The 10,827-nt window shown below is 48.3% G+C and overlaps 1 long non-coding RNA gene across 1 annotated transcript; it reads left to right on the top strand.

Moving 5' to 3' along the window:
* The first annotated feature begins 1,846 nt into the window (after positions 1 to 1,846).
* Positions 1,847 to 9,289, top strand: LOC309864484. Its single transcript, XR_014311557.1, has 3 exons — positions 1,847 to 1,933; positions 4,880 to 4,957; positions 9,099 to 9,289. It is a non-coding gene; the product is annotated as an uncharacterized lncRNA (long non-coding RNA).
* Positions 9,290 to 10,827: the final 1,538 nt, after the last annotated feature.

The following is a 10,827-nucleotide window of genomic DNA, read 5'->3' as shown; positions in this document are numbered from 1 at the left end:
TGACTGGAGTCACAGAAGCCATCTTGTGTCTATTAGACTGAGCATGGGGATGGGAGCCAGCTTGTTGAGGAGCGGGGAGTGAAATGAGTCTCTGATGATAAGACTGAGTAGCTAAATCAATACCAGCAACACCTGCCCCTGGTTACTTGCTATTAAGGGGTAAAAAAAAAAACCCTCCTTTTAATTTAAACTATGTGGTTAGGTTGCCTGTTAATTGCAGCTAAATGCATTTCTCATGATACATGCGGTGAGTCAAAAACAAGATGTCTGTAGAGATCTGCCCTGAAGAGCCACCAGATCTTCAGGGATCCTCTACCTGGTTTTTAACTGGAGTGAATGGAAGTGGCTTCACAGATACGGTATTTGAGAAGGTCCTCATCATCTCTAGGACTTCTCTCCTCATCCCTCCCTCTCTGTAGGGTGAGAAGTAGTCTTGGCTCTCAGCAAACAGTATTCTCAGATTCTTGCCATCTTAACCCCATCTTGTCAGATGCTTGCCCAAAGAAAGATCTTTTCCCTAGATGAAAAAGAAATGGAGAAGATCACTCCCGTGGATTCAACCTTGGAGTCTCCGCAATGTCTTCCATCTTCCCTCAGCAGCCCTCTTTCCAGGTCATTCTTAGAGATAATAAACACATCCCCAGCTTACCATATAGGGTGCAAGGAAAAACCCAGAATAAAATCACCAAGTACCTCAGGAGAGAGGAATACTAAAGCATGACCCATAATAACAATTTCTCACATTTTCCAGCAACCCATTTACGTGTTCCCAGCTAATCTCTGAAGGAGGATTTTTAATCCTGTTTTCTGGGTGAAGACCTTACCCGGATCCAAGCTGACAAATCACGGGTGCTGAACAGAATTTTGGAGCTGAGCTGTATTGTTTGGTGATGTTCTAACCTGTAACCAAGCTCACTAGTGACTCTGGGGTCTTTAGCTGGGAGGGAAGTGAGAAAGGCTGCGAAGGAGGGGCTTCCAGGAACCCCATCCTGGCTGTAAACTGATTCGCCTTCTGTTTATATGCTTTTATACATTAGGAATGAGGTTTCTGGATGTTGGCTGCGTCCATGGAATGCTCAACTAACCAATATAGTAGCTAACACTTGTGGAACTCTTAACTTTGTTAAAAGCAGTTCCAACGCCATTTGAGTTGGGGGAATATTCTTATTCTGCCCATTTTCCAGGAAACTAAGGTTCGGAAATGTGACGTGTCCTAGCGAAAGTAACAGCTTTCAAGTAACAAGGATAGGGTTTAAATAACAGGGTTTCTAGTTCAAGTCCCCTGGAGGTGATGGCTCCCCCTTGTGGAGACCCCAGGCTATGGTAGAGCTAGAAATCCTGGAATGAGGGAACAACATGGCCAGATGGGAGAGGGACAATCTGAAAGGGGGACACCAAGTCCTACTCTGAGAGAGTCCAGGGACATCGGAGAGGGCCGAGAGGACAAGAAAGTCCCCAAGAGAGGAAGGGATGTCTCAAGGGGAAGAGCTGTGTCTGTGGCAGCCCCATGCAGCTGCCTGCTCTAAGCCTAATGCAAGAGGCAGAGGTAAGGCAGTTATCTTGAGGGCTTCCTAAGCGAAGTGAGCCAGGCCAGTTTTTGAAAGAGGAGAGGAAATAAAGAACAGTATTGGGGGCTGGGGAAGGTTAAGAATAAAGATTTCTGCCCAGGAAGAATTCTGGAGAAGTTTGCCCCTGGCGGGGCCACCTGTTCAGGCTGCAAACTTCTGCTACATTTGAGTCTGTCTGCCTACTCATAGCTCATCTCCCTGGCATGAGAGCTGTCCATTCATCTCCAGAGCCAGCTCAACCTCAGGCTCAGTGGAGCAAGAACAAGGACAAGTGCCAAGCCACCTGTGTCCATCACAGCTGCATGGCCAGCTCCAACTGGCTATGGAAGGACACCTTGGAGGACGTGCAGAAAGCTGGAGCAGAGGTGAGGATTGGAGCTGGATTCTGAGTTCCGCCATCACTTGGGAACATTGTCTCCCCCATCAGACTGGGAGCTTCCTGGGTGCAGAAGCTGTTTCCCCCATCAGATTGGGAACTCCCTAATCAGCCTGGGAGTTCTCTGTGGGCAAGGCTGTGTCTCCCCCATCAGGTCAGGGGTTCTGAGAGTCCAGAGATCTATTTTCTTCCAGCCTTAGATGTGAAGAAGGACAAATAGTACTGTCTGTAGTGGGGTGGGGTGGGGAGCAAGGGGCTTGTCTGTCTGGGCTCTGCTCTTCTTCCACCATGCTATGATTTAAGGGACTTGTTGCCAGCAGACTGTGTTTTTGCTCAAGTTCTCTCTCCTAAAAACAACCTTGGAAAAACTCAACATTATCTACCCTTCCTCACTCCCACCCTCAATTTCTCTGCGGGGCGGATGAGAACACCAGCTTCAGTTTCATGCTCTGATTGGCTTATTTGTTGAGGCTACTGCCAGTCAGAACAGAAGCGATGGGCCGGTCCAGGTTCCTCCGCAGGGATCCTGGGTAATGTAGTTCCTTGCCTCCTCCCTGCCTTCATGGAAGAAAAGGGCTTTAAATCTCAAAAGTAGCTTCTGTGGGAGGAACGCTTCTCTCTTTTTCAGAACTGATGGGAGTAATGGTATCATTGGAGTAATACGAACAATTTTCTTTATAATCTAGCACAGTTGAATGATCTCCTGAAAGAGCACGTGGTTTTGGTACAGATCTGCAATGCTGTTTCTGTTAAGATTCTGCCCCTTCTCTGCTGGTGGAAGTTGCAGCTCCCTGCTGGGTGGGGCTGGGGCTGGGTGGCCGAGTGGGCCGTGGTAATCAGGAGAGGGCTTGTGCTTTCCCTGGAAACGTCACTGTAGGTGGTGCACCGCAGGGCTTAGTCCTCGCATGTTGGCCCAGGCTGGTACTTCCTTGCTTACAATGAGATCTACCAGTCCACAAAGAAATGAAAAAACAAAAAAATATGTGAGTGACTTGTTTGTCATAAAGTTAAAGGCATTTAAAGGATTGCCCTTTGGTTTTATTCTTTGCCCCTACTTTTTGATGTAAAAATGGGTGGAGATATGTGGGGACAGGGTGGGGGCTCAGTGAGTGGGGATGCAGGGAGAGGTCTCCCCTCTCAGGGATCTCGAGGTGATTGCTTATGATTGCTTCTTCATAAATACAGTGTCCAGAAGTCAAGATATGTTACTAATTATCTGTACATTCTTAACTATCTGTGCCGAAGAAAGGGAGAGGTGGGGATAATAGAGGAAATCATTCAATAATGGAAGTGAAGCAAGGAAGGAAAATAACGTTTATTAAGGACTCATTCAGAAAGGATAATTGACTTGCCCAAGGTCACCCTGATAGTTAATGTTGGGTCTGGGACTGGAATCTATGTCTCCTAATGCCTAGTCTGGCGCTTTTTCAAGTACACCACCTGGATTATGGTAATAGTGATCATGAGAGCCGTGAACAGCCATGAGTGCACACTAAGCACTTCACGAGTGTTTTCTCCCTTTGTTCTCATGGCAGCCCTGAGAGGTAGGCTTAGGAACTCTCATATTTACAGGTGGATGATTCAAAGCTATTTTCAGTTCAAATCAAGACACATTTGCAGAGTGCCTGCTAGGTTTCATCCAGGTGCTGAACTAGGGACAGGAAATGGAGCATTAATAAGACAGGAATCCTGCCCTTAGAAGAGCTCAGTGGGGCAATATAAACAAGGGGGGTTATTTCAGTAGAATTTGCTAAGCCCCGGGAGAGATTTATCCAAAAGGGGTATGAGGGAGCTCACTGGGCATGAGGCCAGATTTCAGGGGAGGGGAAGTGGTGAGGGAGTGGCCCTTGGAAGGCTTCCTGGAAGAGCTGATAGCTGAGTTCCAATCTACCACGGGGAGGGTACAGATTGGGGTTAAGGGGGGGGTGGCTCTGGGCAGAAGGATTGCATGGCAAAGCTCCTGGGGGGTGGTAGCAGCACAATGTGTGGGGGCAGGGGAAGAGAGGGAGAGAAGGTGGTTATAGGCTTGAATGTCATCCTTTGGGCAATGGGGAGCCATGAAGGGTTTGTAAACAGGGATGTGGCTCATTCATAAGTGATAAGGTGCGTTGAGGCAGCAGAGGAGGGATTAGAAGGAAGTGGTTGTGGGGTGCTATAGGGACCAAGAGAGCAGGCAGGGGCTTTCCTATTTTAGACCAGCTGTGAGTGCCCTGAGCTGGGGTCCTAGGGAGGCAGGTTTGGAGATATTTAGGAAATGGGGTCACAGGACTTAGGGACCAGATAGGTGTGGGGATGAGGGGAAGGAAGGTGTTAAAGGAGTTAGATTTCTCATCTGGATAATTATCTGGTTGGTAGGGCTGGGATGGGAGAGCTGTAGGAGATCCAGGTGGGAAGGTATGGATGGTGGTCTCAGTGTAGAACACAATGAATCTGAGAGATTTATGGAACCTACCACCTCCCCACCACCTTTGGCAAGTCCCAGCTCTGCTTTCTCCTCCACAGCCAACTATGTGGGTCAGAGAAGGGGCAGAAAGGTGTGCCTCTGGAGCTTGGTGAACCCACAAAGGGTAGACCTCAAGTGGTATTACCAAGGACCTGGGTATCTGGGATAAAAGAAAAAGGTGCACCTGGCACCTCCCCTGAGACTTGGCCCAAGGAACAGTGAAGGGAAATGAGATACCAGCCCACACCCATACCGAACCCACCATCTGGACAGAGTCCTATTAGGGCCCTTACAGAGAAGACTTTTCCTGGCCTTATTTCTCGCCTGCCTGGGGAGGTGATGGAGAAGTGGGCCATCTCACAACTGGGTCATCATTTTAGAGGCTTTACCTCTCTCCTGTGGTGATTGAGATAGAATAATACTCTAAATAATTATCACCACAAGCCATTCATTTGTTCTTGCTAATGAATGTCTTGTTATCCTTGTCCTCAGTGCTGTGCTAGACACACAACATACAGACTCATAAGACAGTTCCTGCCCTCAAGGAGCTCACAGACCATCAGGAAACAGGTGAGCAAAGACCTCTGTAATAAGGTGAGCGCTGCTTCTGTAGAGGTACGTTTCAGGGATGTTCGTGGTGCAAGGGCCTCTAGAAGTGCCAAAGAGCATAGGCTCTGGAACCACATAGCTGTGATTGCATCCTGGTTCCTCTTCTTTCAATACTGTGTGATCTTGGGCAAGTTGATTAACTTCCCTGGGCTTTCATTTTCCATCTACAAAATGGGGATAATATCACACCCATCTCCTGGGGTGGTGGTTGTGAGGATTCAACAACTTATTGTAGAAAAAGAGCTTTGAGCAGGGCCTGGCACAGAGCAAGACCTCCACAGTGTTAACTGTCATTCATTTGATTACCATCATCTTCATCACAAACTCAGGAGTCTGCAGGGAGGAGTTTGCATAGAGGAGAAGCTGCTGGGAAAAGCTTCATAGAGCATATGACATTTTGGTTAGGCAAGAACGGTGACATTTTGCTAATGAAAAAAATCGGGCCCAGGGAAGCCGACCCAGGCAGAGGGAGCAGGACCCAAGGCAAAGAAGTGTGCAAATGCAAGGCAGCTTGGGGAAATGGCCAGACCTCCTGGCTCCATGGCATGTGGAGGATGTAGAGAAAGAAGCTCCTGGGAGGGTAGCTTAGGGACAGCTTGGGAAAGGCTAGAATGCCACAGTAAGGAATTTGGGCTTTATCCCACAGGCAAAAGTGGTCTTGGAGGAGTTTGTTTCAAGAGAGATGGCATGCCCAGAATTGTCTTGAGGACTGTGATGGCAGCGGAGTGGAAGATGGGTCAGAGGCAGGGAGCTGATCAGCTGGGCCAAGAGAGAAATGACAAGGGTTTGAGCTAAAGCAGTGTAAGGGATAGTGGGGGAAGTGTTTAGGGGACTGTGCCAAGCACTCGGTTATGTGAGGCTGTAAGATTCGAGGGGAAGCTGGACACCCCCACCCCACCCCAAGTCCCGCTTAGCAACCAGGAAAGACGTTAGAAGTGCAAGGTGAGAGGATGAGGCTTCCAGGCAAGTGGACCAGGGCCCTTGGGATCCCTCTACCCAGCATCCCCGGCTTTAGAGCCACCCCCATACAAGCCATCTGCAGCTGTGGTCTATGCCTGGCCCTGGGGCAGCACCCTGACCATGGCTCTGGGCCTGCAAGGATGATGGATTTTGAAGGCCAGCAGGTCTTCCAGGTCTGGCTGGGCTACTCACACCTAGCTGTGTGACCCTAACAAGTCTCTTAACCTCTCTGAGCCTTGGCTTCCCTCTTCTGTAAAATGAGGACAAGAATAGCTACCTCGGAGGGTTATTTTCAGGATTAAATGCATGATGAATAAAAATGCCTAGCACTACACCTGGTACCAGCTGGCGCTCAATAAATGGTAGGTATTCGCTGTTGTTATATCCTTGGCAGCAGTGACCTTGCAACCCCCTCACTACAAACCCTCCCCCACCCCCACTGTGCAGAACTCCCTCTGCCTGACCCTTCTTTATCACACCATGTGGGATCCAATATCCCAAGGTGGGTTTCTGGCTGGCATGGGGGGAGGTTTCTGCCCTCCCCTGCACCAGCCCAGATTTCTCTCATGTTTAACCCTGGCCTCTGTCTGAAACATGTGTTGACCTGCACTTGGCTCTTTGGGCAGTCTCATTACCTGGTGGAGTCAAGAGCCCCTGTCCGGGTGGGAATCTTTGAAGTTCTTCTTGGAGGCAGAAACAAATTGACCCCAAGACTCCTGACCCTGAGTCTTTCCATAAGTGTCTTACTGCTCACCCTCTTGCTCACTGGCTCTGGGCCTGGCTCTAGAAAGAGTTTTCCACTGCATACGGTGAGAGAGAGGCTGCTGTGTATTGGTCTCATGTTTATTTCCAATCAGTGTATGGGGCCGGGGAAGGCGTGGCCGGATGTTCTGCATCTCTGCAGCCTGGCTCTCTTGCTGCTGAACAGATCCTCAGAGCTGATTGAAATGTGCTGCGTGGGCTTGGGAAGGAGGAAGGGAACACAGCAGCGCAACCACAGCCGTCCTGGGTCAGTGTCTTTGCTGCCCTTCCCCCACCTTGCATGATGCCCCTCGCAGGCTGGGCTGCCACACCCACCATGACTCTTCCACCTGGCTACATCTGGGAGTAAAGCCAGGCATCTTTCTCTGTCTGTGCGCCCCCCCCCCAACCTCTGGTAAAGCTGGGCTGCAGGGCAGCCTCCAGGGGCTCAACCCACTGGGAAGGGGAAAGAGCTCAAGGACCCTCCTTACCAAAGCTCTCTAGCTCCATACTCCATGATACTAAGAGGAAGCTCTCTGGAGGAACCACAGATGGCCCCCTGCTTGAATCCTACCACCTGGCTTTGTGCGGGTCCTTGTCTCCTGTAACTCTTCATATTTCCTTGTCTTCACATGGCCATCTTTCCACTGTCTTTTTTCTGTTTTTATAAGGACATTAGTCATACAGATTAGAGGCTACCCTACTCTAGTATGACCTCATCTTAACTCATTTTATCTGGAAAACCCTATTTCCAAATAAGGCCATGTTCAGAGGTACTTCAGCATATCTTTGGGAGTACACAATTTTATCCATAAGACTGAGGGAGTCTTTGGGAAGGTTTTCCTCCCAGATATGGCAGCAGCATCAGAGAGAGCTACCATCTTGGCTCCCTCCTGTGCTGGATCCCATCCTGGGGAATCTGCTGGGGGCTGTGGCCATCTTGGGTCCTCAAGAGAGAATATCTCTCACTAAGGTTGGCAGCAAAGGAAATGAGAAAGTGGCGTGAGATTGCTGAACCACTGCCCCAACCCTGACGCCTCCTTTCTTTCTACTTCGGATTAAGTGGGACAAATGTGCAGAAGCCACATTTTTGGGGGAGTTCATTACGTGTAGCCAAACACATCCTAGCTCATCTAGTGATCCCTAATTTCCCTGCTCAGTTCAGGGAAGTGTAAGAACCCTGGGATTTCAAGAGAATTCCGAAGTCACCTAGCCCAACCCTCAGGGAACAAATAAGGAAGTAAGGCTCGGTGGCAAAGGACTCACTCAGGGCTGCCACAGGTTAGGGACACCACCAGGACTCACATTTGGTTCTCCAAATTCCCAGTCTCCCACTGCGTTTCATAGGCTCCCCATATTCATCATTCTCTCTGTAGGGAAGGTGGGTGTAGTTTGAAAGAGAGGACCTGCTGGGTGGGCTGCTGAGCTGTCAGAGGAAGGAATCGCATGATGGGACAAGAGATAAGAAGGATTCCAAGGGGGGCACGCAGGAGCTCGCCACACTGCAGAGCCTGTTCAGCCTCAGGGACACACATTTATTCTAATCACACGCACTGTGCAGGGCTTGCTGCTCTGAATTATGCACCTCGGAAGGGCCTTTCATCTCGCCAAGGGTTTGATGCTGGCATGCCTGGCCGCTTGTGCCAGGATACAGTTTAGCCTCAGAGCAATTCAGGGCAAGGAGGTGGAGAAGGCAAGTGGAAATGCCTCGGACCTTTCCTTTCCTGAGGACTCTGCCTGCCTGCTTGCTTCCTTCCACTGAAGCTGGTGGGATAAGGCAGCATGGTTGTTGGGAGGGAAGCAGTGACCCGTCATCACCTGGTCAGTCTAGGCACCTGGGAGGGACTCATATGATCGTGTATTTGGCTGCTTTCCAAGAGTACAGAGAAATCTAACTTCATCAGCTTGGTTGAATCAAGATCTGCTAAATTCAAAGAACCTAGAACTCCAGAGTGCTGGATGGAAGGCACCTGAGGCATCTCCCAGTCTATGCTGCTCATTTGATAGGAATGGACACCCAGGCACAAGAGGATTTAAAGAGGCTTTCCCTAGAGGCAGAGCCAGTCAGAATCCTAAATGTCAGCCTCTACCTTGCCCACTTTTGTCTGAAGCAGAGCTGGCTCTTAAGTTCAGTCAACAAATACATTTGAGGCTTGGGGTTGGCAGCTTCTGAATGGGTTCCCTGATCCTTGCCTCCTGTTGATCATGACTTTGTGTAATCCCCTCCCCCTGAGTGTGGTTTGGACCTAGAAATTGCTTTTAACTAACAGAATATGGTAAAAGTGACCAAAGTCACTTCTGGGGTGAAGCTACAATGGACTGTGACTTCCGTCTTAGTAAATCTCTCTCTCTCTCTCTCTCTCTTCCTGGCTTCTCTTCTCATGAATTTGCTCTGATAAAGCAAGATGGGGAGGCTCACACAGAAAGAAGCTGAGGGCCAACACCTGCCAATGGTCAGTCAGGAAGGAACTGAGGCCCACAGTCCAACAACCATGGAAGAACTGAACCTTCCAATAACCACAGAGTTGGAAGCAAGTCCTTCCCCAGTGGAGCCTTCAGACAAGACCATGCCTTAACTGACAGCAAGATCATAAACTTGGAGAGATCATGAAACAGAAGACCTGGTTAAGCTATGCCTGGATTCCTGACCCCAAAACTGTGGGGAAATAAATGTGCATAGTTTTAAGTTGCTACTTTTTATTTTTATTTTTTATGCAACAATAAATAACAAAGACAATCCCTATTCTAGGATAATATTTAGGATTACATACCTATCATGTTGTAGGCAGTATTAGGAATGAAAAGCAATGGTTAACATAGATTTACAGGAACTTGCAGTTTGATGGGCTGAGATACAGCACGTGAAATAATAGTATCCAACATTTAGCTGAGGTTTCTTCCATGCCAGGTATTATGCTACACTTTCCATGCATTAATTTTTTTGATTTTCTTACTCTTCACAAGGGCTATGAAGCCTATTACTAGCCTCACTTTACAGATGAAAAAACAGAGGTGCAGAGAGGTGACTAACTTGTCCAGGGTCACACAACTAGTAAGTGATGGAACTGGAATGTGAGCCCAGACAGTCTGACTTCAGAGAAAAAGAAGATGACATTTGTGCATGGAGAAGACACTCAGATGCCTCCTCTCTGCTTGCTATTGTTAGTTTTTGGGCATACAAAGATATGCCCGTGTCATGAAAGAGCCAAAGGTTCTGCCCTTCACTAGTGATGACCTTGAGCAAGTTACCTAACTTTGGTATTCTCATATTTTAAGGAAATAAGAAGAACAATCCACATAGGATTGAAATAAGATTAAATGAGCTAGAAAGTATAAAGGACATGTAATAGTTCCTGCCACATAATAAGTGTTATGCTTGTTAGATAAAAATAAATAGATAAATAGACGTGCCTGGGTAGTGCACTCGGATAAGCATCTGACTCTTGGTTTCAGCTCAGGTCATGGTCTCGGGGTCATGAGCTTGAGTCCTGTATTGGGCTTTGTGCTCAGTGTGGAGTCGGCTTAAGACTCTCTTCCTCTCCCTCTGCCCCTTCCCTTCCATGCTCTCATTCTCAATCTCTCTCTCTCTCTCAAATGAATAAATAAATATTTTTTAAAAAAGATAAATAAATGTCAGCAGAAATTGATGAGTGTGTGGAAACTGGAGGGACTCCATTTGCTCAGGGTGCAGAGGGAGCTCAGAGGGGGCAATGTCCTTCACCTGGCATCTTTTGTACATGTTCTTTTAAGGCCGGGGCTCATTGGTGGGCTTCCTATGCAGCCTTTGTGTGTGTGTGTGTTTTATTTTTTTCAATACTTCTTTTCCCCTCATTAAGATAATTAATGGTTCTAAGGCCAACCCACTCCTGCCAAAATTCCCGATTCTTGACTGGTGTTCACTTTTCTGCCTAAGCGTCTCAGGATGAGGGATTTTTGAAAACAATCTTTGCAAGTCCCAGGGTTCACTCGTATCTCTGGCTCCCCTCCCTCCAATGCACAAAATCTCAGAAGTCATGGGGCTTACTCCCCAGGCTCTCATCCTTCCCCCTTTTCTAATGAACTTATCTCTATCCAATGCACAATAGCTCAGAAGTCATGGGGCATACTCCCCAGGCTCTCATCCTTCCCCC

Source organism: Mustela nivalis (genome assembly GCF_964662115.1).
Source record: "Mustela nivalis genome assembly, chromosome: 5".
Taxonomy (NCBI): Eukaryota; Metazoa; Chordata; class Mammalia; order Carnivora; family Mustelidae; genus Mustela; species Mustela nivalis.
The sequence above is the reverse complement of the archived record's forward strand: the minus strand, read 5'-3'. Positions and strand labels throughout refer to the sequence as shown.